The sequence below is a fragment of the Macaca nemestrina genome, chromosome 9 (assembly GCF_043159975.1).
Source record: "Macaca nemestrina isolate mMacNem1 chromosome 9, mMacNem.hap1, whole genome shotgun sequence".
In the NCBI taxonomy this organism is placed as follows: Eukaryota; Metazoa; Chordata; class Mammalia; order Primates; family Cercopithecidae; genus Macaca; species Macaca nemestrina.
In genome coordinates this window covers 79,829,148-79,842,802 of record NC_092133.1, presented here as the reverse complement: position 1 = coordinate 79,842,802, position 13,655 = coordinate 79,829,148, and the positions used below count along the sequence as shown (strand labels likewise).

The 13,655-nt window shown below is 38.7% G+C and overlaps 1 long non-coding RNA gene across 2 annotated transcripts in view; it reads left to right on the top strand.

Moving 5' to 3' along the window:
• LOC105496003 (uncharacterized) overlaps positions 1-13,655 on the top strand; it is a 48,925-nt gene that overhangs the window by 26,463 nt on the left and 8,807 nt on the right. For both annotated transcript variants that reach the window (XR_011607870.1, XR_011607871.1), the window contains one exon: positions 6,308-6,443. This is a non-coding gene — a long non-coding RNA (uncharacterized lncRNA). The remainder of the gene's footprint in view (positions 1-6,307; positions 6,444-13,655) is intronic.

The window sequence follows — 13,655 nt, the reverse complement described above, 5'->3', positions numbered from 1 at the left end:
CATTTATAATTGTCTGTGATCAGACATTTTATGTTTTCTCATTCCTTTTTATTTAAATAAAAGTATTTATACATTTAAATAGAGACAATTTCTTGTTTTCTAGATTCGTGAATTTTCAACTGATTTGATATTTTAGCTGAATTTTCCTGGAAATGTCCGTAGCTTTTTAATTTTAACATTTGTGATTAACAAAGAAAATCAGGATATGTCTTCAGGGTCTCTCTAAAATTTGAACTAGGGAAGTGAACTACAGTTGCTGCATCCACTGCCCCTTAAGTGACTCCAAACATGTGTCCAGAAAGAATTGAAATGAGTCCTGCTGAGGCACAGAGAGGACAGAAGCGTGTCTGAGAGGTTGCTTTCCCTTTATCCCCACATCCACCAGGGAGTGGGATAAAGTGCTGCCAAACAACTTGAAAAATATTTGTTTTTCACTCGCTGTCCCTTGGCGACTCCTGCAAATGCCAGGGTGCTGGTAATTTTCTAATCTCCCACCATCTCTTGAATCACCAGTAATTGCTTCTGATATGTTTCTTTCTGTCCGACAAGTACTTTCTGATCAGGAACATCCATAGCTGGCTGTCAGGCCTCCAGCCCTGGCCCTCCTTCCCTAGTCTCACCAGCTTCCTGCATTTTAGGTGTTGGTGCCACAAGCTTCCCAAGGAGCTTCTCCGAGATTGACCAAGTAATGCTGATGAAAAGTTGGTCAAGGATTCACCCACTCTCTCTGTCTTCCCTACCTCTGCACAGGGGCACACAAACACACTCTTATGTATGTGTGCACACATGTATGCACTCAGACACACATGTACACTTATACATGCACACACACACGCAAGTATGCATCCATTTTACATACGCATGCATATTCACATGCTTGCATACATATACACATATACATGAACACACTGGTAGAATGACTGCCTTGAGGAGAGCCATAAAGGTCAGGAACCCTTGTTTCTATGACTGGACACACCATAGGGGTCCTTTTAGCGAGGTTGCTTCAGGGAAGTCAGTGCTTCTTACCAAAGGTTGGCAATCGATTATACCCAAACACAAGTCGTGGGGGAGAAATCCATGGAGAACAGCATAGAAAGGAGGGAGCTGAGGGATGGGAAGTAAAGGGTCAGCCTCCTGCCTGTAGTGAGCTTGTCATAAAATAATGCTGGAAGGTCCAGCCATAGAAAGAAAGAAATGGTAACTTAAAGGCCCAGTCAGAAGGTGTTAGAGAGAAAAACAGGCAGCAAGGAGTCAGCATGGAATAGGTAGCTATGTAGACCTGAGGAGCCGAGGTCTTAGGAAGGACCTAGGTAAGGTGTAAAGGACCTAGACACTCCCCAGGCATGTCTTAGGGAACCAAGCATTCCTCAGGGTGATCTTAAGGTACAGTTGACAACTACTCTGGAAGAGAAGGGACATTACCAGATATTGTAAAGGTGAACAGAGGGCTCACAAGATCCTAGTTGGTCTGAATCAAGTTTGACATTCTCCTGTTTTTGCTTTTCTCTACAGAGATTCTCTTAGAAAAAGCATTCCATTCACAATACATATCCATTTACTACTCAGCCTTCTGTGGTCAGTGGAGCCTCCACAGCTTATGAAATTGCAAAGACTGAGAAAACCCCCAAGCTTAATGGTCTGCACAATAATTCCAGAATAAATGCCTGCAAGAACTGAGAGTGTACACTAGCATTTCAGCCCGGAAGGAGGGATTTTAACCAGTCAGAGCACAATGACACAATTTTCCATTCATTTTTCAAGTTACCAGCCAGTCCCATTTCAGAGCAAGAAGTACAGTAATAAATAGCAAACCTAAACAGGTTTATCTGGAGATCTTAATAAATAAAAGTTGCCTGCTTCAAAATATATTAGTGCAGGGCTGGAGTTAGTTATCAGAGATTGTTTGTTTTCATGAATTATAAGATGTGCATTACAATCTTGAGGCTGTTGAAAACAGCAAAGAATAACCGTGGCTTAGTGCTCAAATGTATCTGGATTCAAATCCCAACTCTATCCTTTGTGAGATGTGTGACTTTGAAAAAATCTTTTAATCTATTTATTCCTCAGTGTATTGATTTGTAAAGTGCATACAGAAATGATGCTTATATCTCAGATTGGCTTTACAAGGGAAAGTCTATGTCCCTGGGTGAAGAGCAAGTCATGCCTGCAGAGAGAGCTCATTCAAAGAATGTGGGTCATGGGTCATGGCAAAAAGGCATGTCCTTACAACCAGAAGTGGGATTTGAGGGCGAGACTCTAAGGGTGAATTGGACATCAGGATTGGAATGTTCTTTTGGCTATGAGGGAAATCAGAATGCTAGGAAAACAATCTTATGTGTTAGCTGGGTGTCTGCTCATGCAAGTTAGGCTGGAAGCCAGAGGGAAAGAACACGGGAAGTACAAGTGATTCTGGGGGTCGAGGTTTATGTTTTAGAAGACAGAACAAAATCATCTACGACTGTGAGCCTCGGGTAGGAGCAAGATGAGACAGCACTGAGGAGCTTTGTCTGATGAACCAGAGGGATGGAGCACCTTGTCCTTTCTCCGTTATTGATCACTTCCAGAATTCAAGAAAGCCTTGTGAAAACAACAGATCATCTCATCTATGCTAAGGAGTTCCTGAGTCCCTGAGTCAGAGCTCTGGAGACAAAGCACGTATTCAGGGAGCAAAGGGTGGTGGGGAGCCTTACTTTGTAAGAAGAGATCCCTCCTCACAAGCAGAAGATAAGAACCACAAGGATGGACAGAGATCATCCCTCACTTCTTCTTCCCCAGAGATTCTCTTTCTAGGGCTCAGACATGGAAGTTCTGAAGCTTATTCACTGGATAACATTTACACAGAGCAGAAAATCAGGAAGTTTCTAATGAGGGCCTTCATCTCAAATCACATTGCATGCCTCCATTGAATCAACTCTGTTATTGCCCTTCAATTCCAGGATGCTCTTTAGAAAACCAAAACCAAACTTCCACCCAAAAAAACTCTTCAACCAAAAAAAAGGTTTGTTTGGAAGAAACAAACCTTTCTTCCAAAATAGGAGTTGGACCAACTTCTTTACTGTTGCTCTAGATCTTGCAAATACTTCTAATAATAGACTGGTTAGGTAGTCCTCGAACAACTCTTTGATAAGGGTGATTTAAACAACTCAGTCAAGTAACTGGTTCCAAACTGGCATTTTTCACAATTAATCAGGACTGAATTTGCCAGGCAAACAAATAATGATTTCCAGTTCCAATTTTAAGATGTCATATTACCTCCAGTCTATTCCTCAGAAATGTTAAACTGTTTCATTATTCTCATTTTTTTTCACATTCTTCTTTCTTGATTCTCAGATAATTGTTGAATCAGAGGAGTCTTAATTTCAGGAGATCCTAAGTCTCCCCAAGCCACCTGCCCATGAAAAATAAAATCTAGGGATTTCTAGTTGTTTTATTAGGGGATTAAAACATCATGGGCAAGTATTGGGAAAAACCGGTAACTACCAGAACTATCTAATGATCAAGGTGAGTTGTAAAAGGCACGTATTTAGGCACCCAATGCTTTGAGAAACCTTAGTAGGTATTCTAGGCAACCTGGGCTGAGATAAACTAGCTGAGGAGTGATGCTCTTCAGAAAACCAAACCAAAATTAAGAGATGAGGGGAAAGCTGAGGTGAGGGAAGAGAGAAGAAATTGAGAATGAACCATGAACCATAGAACATTCTGCCCTAGGAGAGAATTTTGGCTGAAGGATGCATGACAGAAGCAAAGCCACTCAGGTATATTTATCATCCCACAGCTAAGGACTGGGCAGGGGCAGCCTTTGGGGTGGCAAGAATATAAGCATGGCCTATGAAGTGGTCACTCTCCCCTGTCCAAGAAATTCTCCAAAATGGACAGTTTACAAAGATTTGGCAGATGCTAAATCATCTGTGATGGGATGATGCTGGGAAGTGTGGTCAAAAGATTCTGAGATTTGGAACCCAAACCAGTGTTAGCTCTGCCCCTTCTCCTTGGGTTCATTCATGGATATGAATGCAGTCAAAATACAGATTTCTCCTCTCACATAGAAAAGAAGTTCAGAAAGTCATGAGGCCTGGACAGGGACACAGAGTGGCACAGAGGAAGGGCACCATGGGCTCTGATACAAGCCAGTGCTCCCTCTAGAGCAGATGCACTGATGTGAGGATGCTTCACTCCTCCTGCTGTCTGGGAGAGCCCTGGTACCTGAGTATCTTTCCTGCACGCAGAGCTAGCACTGCAGATGTTCTTATGCACCCAAGCATTCATTGTTGGGGCTTGGACACATTTGCTATCCATGATCTCAGCCGACCATGAACTGATTTGTTCTATTTGTTGTTCCTGCCTGCTGACCATGTTTGTCCACTTGCTGTCCCTTATGCCAGGTCTCCTTTCTGCTCCTCAGGTTACACTTGGTTCTGTGGTTCTCTGATAGTCTTTGCCTAGACCTCAGGGGTGAAGACTTGGCAGGTGCCTCATAGTCAGAAGAATGATAACAGCAACAACAACAACAAAAACAGTTCACAGTGTGCTCTCAAACTCTGAGCACTGGAATCAGACTGCCTGTGTTAGGTCCTAGTTTTGACACGTGGACTCTGCAACTTAACTTTCCTGAATCGCAGTTTTCTCATCAATAAGATAAGGTGATAATAATGATACCTTTCCTTATAGTTGTGCTAATTATAAATATATCACCATGAGTGGCACACATTAAGTGAAAAAATGCTCACTGACTTTTATTAAGGTTACTATTATTTATGACATGCTTTTCCTTATTCTTTTCCTGCTTAAACTTAACTACAAAAATTAAGGTCTCAAAACACTTGCAGATGCCAGGTGGCCCAAGATCCATCTATAATCTTCTGGCCAACCATTGTTTCCCGAAAAAGATTTTCTGAGGAACATACATGTCTATATCTATTTGCATTTCCCTGGACAAGAGCCTGAAGGGATTTACTCCACTACTAACTATTCTGCTGAGGTCAATGTAAATTTAGCTGCATCGATTCCCCCGTGAATGTGTAATTGCTGCCTGGCGGATCGATCTACATCACATCAGCACAGTTTGGAAGGCAAGTCTGCACATAATGTGCACACTTCCTCCACTGCTGTCTGGAATGCCCACAAAAGAGTCTCTGCTTCCTTCTGCCAAGGGAAAGTGGCCCAGAATGCTTACTCTTTTGGGAATAAGAATTACTGGAAGATCTTCACAGGCAATATTAGAAAAATGACTTGGTGCTACTTTCTCTCCCCATCTGTAGCATAAGATGCAGTCAAGTGAAAGCATTAACAAATTGCAAGAAGATAAAAGTCAATAAGCCAAAAATTACAATTTTCAGCATCTTGAAGGACAATCATGAAACAAAACTAAATAACTGCCTTTGTCTCCTTTGGTCCCAGAGGCGAACTGCAAAACAGAGACGATAAACTAGTCTTAACATTTTCATGTAAGAAAAAGAGGTCTTTGAGATGGGGAAAAAACTCTACTTGAACCTAAGCTATAGATTTAAAGGAGCAGATATTTTGAATCGGCATAGGTAATGCTCATGCTAAGAGTACCTACCCACTTGTTTTTCAGTGTGATAATATTTCTATTTATTTGCTCTCTTTCATAATAAATAAAAACATCTCACATTACCTCAATCAGCATAAATGAGAGAATTTCTTCTAATAATGAAAGAGGGGTGTCTCTTGAAGTCCAAGGGCAGGAATATAGTACTAGAATTGAGGCTTGCAGTTTTTCTGTATATATATTTCTTATTTATCTCCTTCTCTGCAGACCAAGTTTCTTCACTTGCAAGTCTACATCATTAAAAAAAAAGAGTGGCCCACACTTTCTGCATTTTAAATATCAGTATTATCTAAACATAGAGGCATGACATCTCACTCAGTCTTAAATTTCAATACTCACAGACAAGCTTCTGATTGGCCTATCTTGGTTATGAGGACTCTAAACTAAACAAAAAAACCTAAGCCCTCATCGACTGAATGGATGCCCTGTGGCCAAGGGGACCCCGGAAAAACCTAAAAACTGAGTTTCTAACTATGACAGGATGGGAGGTCAGACACAGCTCATTATACCCCCTCCCTTTATGGTTTAGACACAAAAACTGACCAGCATTAATGTTAAACTAGAGATCATAAGACTGACAAAATGGACTCATTGTAGCATTAAGACACCAAAATTAGAAATAGGACCTAAGGCCATGGCAGGCAAGGGTTAAGTCACTCACTCCTGCACTTAAAGGATAAACTGTGTTCTAACTGCCACACATTTTTTTCTTTCTTTTTTTTTTTTTTTCCCTAGCAGCTAAATAAGCATTGGCCTTGAGATAGGCAATTACAACTCATCCAGCTCATAGACGCTGACTAACTGATGCCCTGGCCCACCAGCCATAGCTGCAGCTTTGATTGGAGAAGAGACTGATTTTAGTAAGTTTCTCCAGGTAAGAAGACTACTAACCATGGCTGGTTGTGGTTAATTTACAGAGGTTGTACATTGCATGCCTTCTTGTCCTGAAAATGCCTTTGGATGTAGAGTGCCTAATTGTAATACATTTAAATATTAAGTCTCCACCCCAAAATGAACATGAGTTTTGTTATATGCATGTTTGTTCAATACACATGTGTCAGGACTACTTCCGTGATTATTCACAGTTCCTCTTGTTACCTGTTGAATATGTATGTTTAGTCAACCCGTTCAGAATAAAGCTGTAAGCCCTCATCTTTTGAACCCAACTCCTCCTCTTTTGAAGTGCTTGTCTCTGGTCTTGGCTGGAGGCTGTGCTTCCAGGCCTGGGAGATGGCCAACTTGCAGGTTGTAACCCCTTATGTGAAATAAAGCCTCCTTTCCTTTTCTACCTTTATACGTCTCTCTTTTTTAAGTTGACAAGCCCAATTAACAGCAGACGGGGCAGGACTGGGGCATGGTTACATTGCACAAAATGCCCCAGTAATTCATTATTGTGACCTAGAAATGGAGGAATGGAGGATACAGCTAACATGGTAACACTCTGCACTGGGAAGATGCTATGATAGCTATCCATGATAACTCCACTGCAGAGCCAAGACATTCAAGGAGGGGCATTTTTCATACAATCTTTTGGTTAAATCAAGCAACGTATGAGTCAAAATTGATGAGGTCAAGAAGAGCATTTATTAGTTCTTGCAACACTTTAGATTGACCTGTGGTTCATTTTACGCTAACATGAGAAAAATGAGACTCAGGAATGAGTCTCCAGTTGTTGACATTTAGGTCTCCAGGCCACCTGGAGAAGTGACTCAGATCCCTGAAGGCATCTACACAGAAAATTACAACCTGGTCAGGTCAACGTCTCTGTAGGTATTCTTTCTATAGTTCTTGCAGTCTTCCTGTGGAAATCTCTCCTCCTCACCTGGATTTGCTGCTTTCCAAGTGGTCACACTTAACCCTTTGGGAATCAAGAGTTTATGACTGTGGGAGGCTGCACCTCTCTACTTTCCGGCCCTAGGAAACTGAGATGGACACAGCACAAGCAATCTCATGATGGAAGTAAATCCCAGTGGCAGAGTCTCCCTGCAGTTAGCCTTATTCCCTTTCCTCAGGGCTCGTCTTAGGCTTCCTTTAATTATTAAAGAGCGAATAGATCACCCAAGTAAAAGGTGCCCCGGGCCAGTGAAGCCCTCCTCAAGTCTGACTACCCAAGTTGTTACTGCAGAAGGAGGAGGGTAACGTCTAGAGTTCCTTCACCCCCATAGCTCCACTCTGTAATCCTATAAAATGTTTCCCTACAGAAAGAGGCCAAGAGCTGACTGGTGGAGAGTAATCATGGAGAGTAGGACATTGCAGTTTTGCATGTGGAGCTTGACACTCAACGGGGCAAAACCAAGAGGAAAGGGAAGAGTGGGGAGAAGGGTGGTTTTAAGGTGGTCCCCAAATCCCCAGATCTCCCGTCATTTATCAGAACATGACTTGAAGAAAGAATTTAGAAATACATAAAAGTTACTGACAAAATTTTATCAAATCACTTACATTTTGGCCCAAGTGTTTTTCCTTTATAAACTTTTAAATTATACACACAGAAAAAATACACAAAACATGATTGTATAGCTAAATTAATTTTCAAAAATAAAATCACGGATGCCTCTCTCAGTAGCTTCCTGCCAAAGGTCATTACTATTCTAACACTATTAGGTAGTTCTGTCTGTTAACTGAAATTTGTATAGTATGTACTCTCTTAGGTCTGGTTTTTTTACTCAGAATTTTCCAAGGCCAATTTGTGTTGTTCGTATGTTTGTTATGTAAGTTTAATTGATTTGCAATTCTGTATAGGATTACAGTATGAATAAGACACAATATATTTATTCATTCAAACATTGATGGACATTTGTGTTGTTACCATTACAACTTAGCGTTACAAATAATGCTGCTAAAACGTACATAGATTTATATTGACAATATACTAAAGAGTAGACTTTCTGTGTCAGGAATATATATGTGAAATGAACTTTAAGATACTGCCAACGTACCTAAGTGATTGCACGGATATGACATACACTTCTAACAGAAAACTATGAAACTTTCCATTTTTCCACACTTCCCCAACAAATATTATTGTTATTTTTAAAAATCTGACAATTATATTTTATATTGGTTTTTATTTGCCTGTCTGATAATTGATAGGATAAGCACCTTTTCAAATGTTTATTGGACTTTTGGATATGTTAACTGTGATATGCCAGTTCAGGCATTTTACCATTTTCTATTTGGTTCTTACTGTTTGGGGGAGACCTTCTTACATAAAATATTTTGTTAGCTGGGTATACAGCAAGTATCTTTCATACTGTAACTTGGCTTAATGGTGTCTGTTGATGAACATAAGTGTTAATTTAACATAGTTCAAATTATTAATCAGCTATTTATATTTATTAATTTTTTGCATTATTTTTAATATGTCTTTTTTTTTTTTTTTTGAGACAGAGTCTCAAGTGCAGTGGCATGACCTCAGTTCATTTCAACCTCCACCTCGTAGCTGGGATTATAGTCACATGCCACCACTGGCTAATTTTTGTAAAGGCATCATTCCTACCATAAGTTTATGGAAATATTTTCCTATGTTATTGTGTAAAAGCTTTACTAATTGCCTTTCACATTTTGATTTATAACCCACCTGCACTGAATTTTTGCGTATTTGTGAATTAAGGATAAAGATTAATTTTTACATGGCTATCTAAATGCCTCATGTTGATTTAAAAAAACCTTTCTCCATTGCTCTGAAGTCTCCTTTAGCATAAAGCAAGTTATCACCTATATGTGGATCTATTTCTGAGCTTTCCATTCTGTTTCCATTTTTTCTGCTTGGTACATGTACAACACTAGCTTTAGCATTATAAAAATCTTGGTACTCAGTAGAACATTTTGTCCAACTTTGTTCTTCATGGTTAATTTTAAGATGTATGAAATTTCCACTGTCCATTTGTTATCACTCTCTAGCTAAGTTCTACTGTTCTCAGGGAATATATAAGATTTTAATTCTTTTGAATTTCTTTATGATATAGTATTAATACATACCACTGAATACTCATAATTAAAAAGGATGCTTACTCTGGTAGTGTTTTTATGCAATATTGTATACATATCATTTAAGTCAAGTTTGAAAAGGTATTCCATCTAGATCCTTTTTGATATTTTGTCTTCTTGCTCTATCAGTTTCTGAGGGAGATGTGTTACTGTCTTCCACAATAATTGGATATTGTTTATTGCTCCATTATAGTTTTTGCTTTGTGTAATCTTGAGGATGTACTATTAGGCATATGCATTTAGAAATGGGAAATTGTCTTTGTGGATTTTATCCTTTAGTCATTTTGAAACATTCCTCTTTAACTCTTGTAAAGCTTCCTGTTTTAATAACTACTTTTAAATAACATTAGTGTAGTTATGCCTGATATTTTTTAGTTAGCTTGTGCATTGCACACCTTTTCTATTCAATTGCTCTCAGAAATTTTTGTTCTAACATTTAAGATTTATCTCTTTTGGCTGGATGTGGTGGCTCATGCCTGTAATCCCAGCACTTTGGGAGGCCGAGGTGGGCAGATCATGAGGTCAGGAGATCGAGACCATCCTGGATAACATGGTGAAACCCCATCTCTCCAAAAAAAAAAAAAAAAAAAAAAAAAAAAATTAGCCGGGCGTGGTGGCGGGCGCCTGTACTCCCAGCTACTCAGGAGGCTGAGGCAGGAGAATGGCGTGAACCCGGGAGGCGGAGGTTGCAGTGAGCTGAGATCGCGCCACTGCATTCCAGCCTGGGCTACAGAGCAGGACTCAGTCACAAAAAAAAAAAAAAAAAAAAAGAAAAAATTATCCCTCTTAAGATAATACAGTTTTAATGGTCTAATATTTTTTCTTTTAATTAAAATGGTTAGTTCACTTCAATTTAGATTAATTCATGATATGTTAGAGTTTAAATATATCATTAGGCCGGGCGCAGTGGCTCACGCCTGTAATCCCAGCACTTTAGGAGGCTGAGGCGGGCAGATCACAAGGTCGGGAGATCAAGACCATCCTGGCTAACAGGTGAAACCTTGTCTCTACTAAAACCACAAAAAATTAGCCGGGCATGGTGGTGGGCACCTGCAGTCCCAGCTACTCGGGAGACTGAGGCAGGAGATTCCATGAACCTGGGAGGCAGAGCTTGCAGTCAGCCGAGATCCCGCCACTGCACTCTAGCCTGGGCGACAGAGCTAGACTTAGTCTCAAAAAAAAAAAAAAAGAAAAAAAATATATATATACATATATATATATATAATTATATGTTCTTTCAGTGTGTCACAACTGATGTACTTGTTGTTAGCATTCCTTTCTAGTATTTTCTTAGTAATCAAGTTTTTAAAAATTGTATAGTCTCTTCCTTTAGACATTATTTTGTTAAACATGCTTTTACTATCTCGTTGGTGGTTAGCTGAGAGAACACAATGTCTCTTTAAAAAAATTTACTTGTGCCTAATTAAAATGATTACTTTTACCACTTTCCAGATAGTGGAAACATTAGAGCATTTTTCTATATTTATAGGCCACCATATTCTTTGCTATTTTTGTCATATATTTTAGTTTTACATATTTTTAAAAAATGTTTCAGATATTATTATAGTTTTATAATATTAAAATGTTAGTATTCGTTGAGAGTTACTAACATGCAAACCCATTGACTTGTTCTTCATTTCTTTCTGTATTTGTATGTGTTATTCTGGGATTATTTTCCTTCTTTGATAACTTTATTTTCTTTTTTAAATGATGGTTTTCTAGAAATTTTCATTCTCTCCCTCTGGATGTGTGTGTGTGGCAAATATTTCTATCTCTTCTTCTTCTTCTTCTTTTTTTTTTTTTTTTTGAGATGGAGTTTTGTTTTTGTTGCTCAGGCTTGAGTGTAGTGGTGTGATCTCTGCTGACTGCAACCTCCCCTTCCTGGGTTCAAGTGACTCTCTTGCCACAGCTTCCCGGGTAGCTGGGATTACAGGAACTCACCACCACATCCAGCTAATTTTTGTATTTTTAGTAGAGACGGGGTTTCACCATGTTGTCCAGGCTGGTCTCAAATTCCTGACCTCAGGTGTTCCACCCACCTCATCCTCCCAAAGTGCTGGGGTTACAGATGTGAGCCACCATGCAGGCATCATCATGCAGCCACCATGCAGGCTTTCATCTTCTCTTTCAAAGGATGAGTCCAATGTGAATTGAATTCTAGTTTGACAGTTATATTATTCCGTTCTTTATAGATACCTTTTCAATATCTTCTGCCTTCCATCACTTCTTTTGAGGAGTCAGTCATCTGTTTTATTTTTGCTCTTTTGAATTTAATGTGTCTTTTGAATTGACTGATTTTAAGTGTTTCCCATTCTCAAAATGTTTTGGATTCACTTTTGGGTGTACACTTGGTCCATACTTTCTAGCCTCCACCTTTCTAGACTTCAACTACCGGACAAGCCAATTAAATAATTCTATATACTGCAGATGACCTTCTAGAAGCAGTTTCAAGTGATAACTTCTTGTCGCATGATCGCTTAATTCTGATCAAACACATAGTTGACTTCTGCTCATTCTTGTGTAATAGGCTCAAAGCTTTTCTCTGACACTCTTGGGAAAAGTAGAAGTGAGGAATCATGTACTTAGACAAATGAATCTGGGTTCCAATTCTGACCAGTGTGTAACACAAATGTTTTAACTGAGTCCTTGTGGAAACACAAAGGAAGGATCTTGTCTGAATCATGATTCAGAGGAATGAATGTCACTAAAGAAATGATAAATAGCCAGACTTTTAAATATCAGGTGCTGCATTTTGTGTTTTACTTTCATTATTTATTTTATTTTTAGAAGATTTTTGTAAAGTTGCTTATATTGCAGATGACAAAACATTCTCAAAATCATAAAGTAGTTTATAATTTTATAAGGATAACTAAGCATCAAGTGATGAAATTAGGATGTCATCACCATAGTTTTCATTTTATTTTGTAAAGTGTACAGAACCTAGTAGAGCAGATCGTTCATGGATAAACAAGAAATATACATGAGGTACAAACCCATCATGACAAGATGTTATTTGGAAATATTAACCAATGCCTTTTAAAAAATTTGTTCCTTAAAACTCCCATCTCCAACTTCCCTTCTAATATTTTAATATCTTAAATTATCTTGAGCCCTGTCCGTTGTTTCCACTACCTCAGAGATGGGCTGTTACAGTGGACACAGGAGACACCTGATTCTATTTTTTATTTGATAATTTTTTGATAATTAGACATCTAGTTCCTGAGGAGAAAGGAAGGTATTTATGACTTACTCAAAAGATTTAGGTGGATATATTGAGAATAAAATTTCCCTCAGTGTGTAACAGGTTATTCCAAGTGTAATCAAAGAAGAAATGATTATACTATAGGTATCAGTAAATCCCAACCACAAACGATCCCAATCTTCCATTCACAGCCAATCAGGCCAGAAAGGGAACAAAATCCCCAGAAAAGCTGGTGAGGTATAGAGTAAGGGACAAAGTTAAACAAGTGTGAGGAGTAAACAGTCCTCCTAAGAGATAATGTCTGTACTACTGTGTCTAAGCATTTAGGACCTTAGAAAGCCTCAATATGCTCTTTATTGCCGAGAAGTAGCATGGGAGTTTTAGAATGTTTATATGCTCAATAGGGTTAAAAACTACTAGAGAATGCTACTGAACTAAAGGAAGCTTGATATCAAAACAGTAGTAAACTTTGTCTGGATCTGCTTGGCTTTTCAATGAAAGACATCATGAGAGATGTCATGGCACATTATGGGATAAATGACTTCCCTATTATCCCCCAACCTAAGGCACAATAACACTACTCAAGGGAATGCAGGTAAAAACCTCAAAGATTTTTATTAACCCAGCCAGTATCTGTATATATGCACCCACCCCACCCCCCCCACACATACACTCATATCATATATACACACACACAATGTAGAGAGAAAAACTTTTTAGAAAATGGTTTACTATAAAAAATTGTTTATAATCCTGGTATGCAAAAATATTTTTCTAGATAACTATGAATATAAACTATACACATATATATGCATTTAAATATGTAAATGTGTATACATTTATATGGACATATATATACACATACACTATATACATACACACATACAGTATATGTGT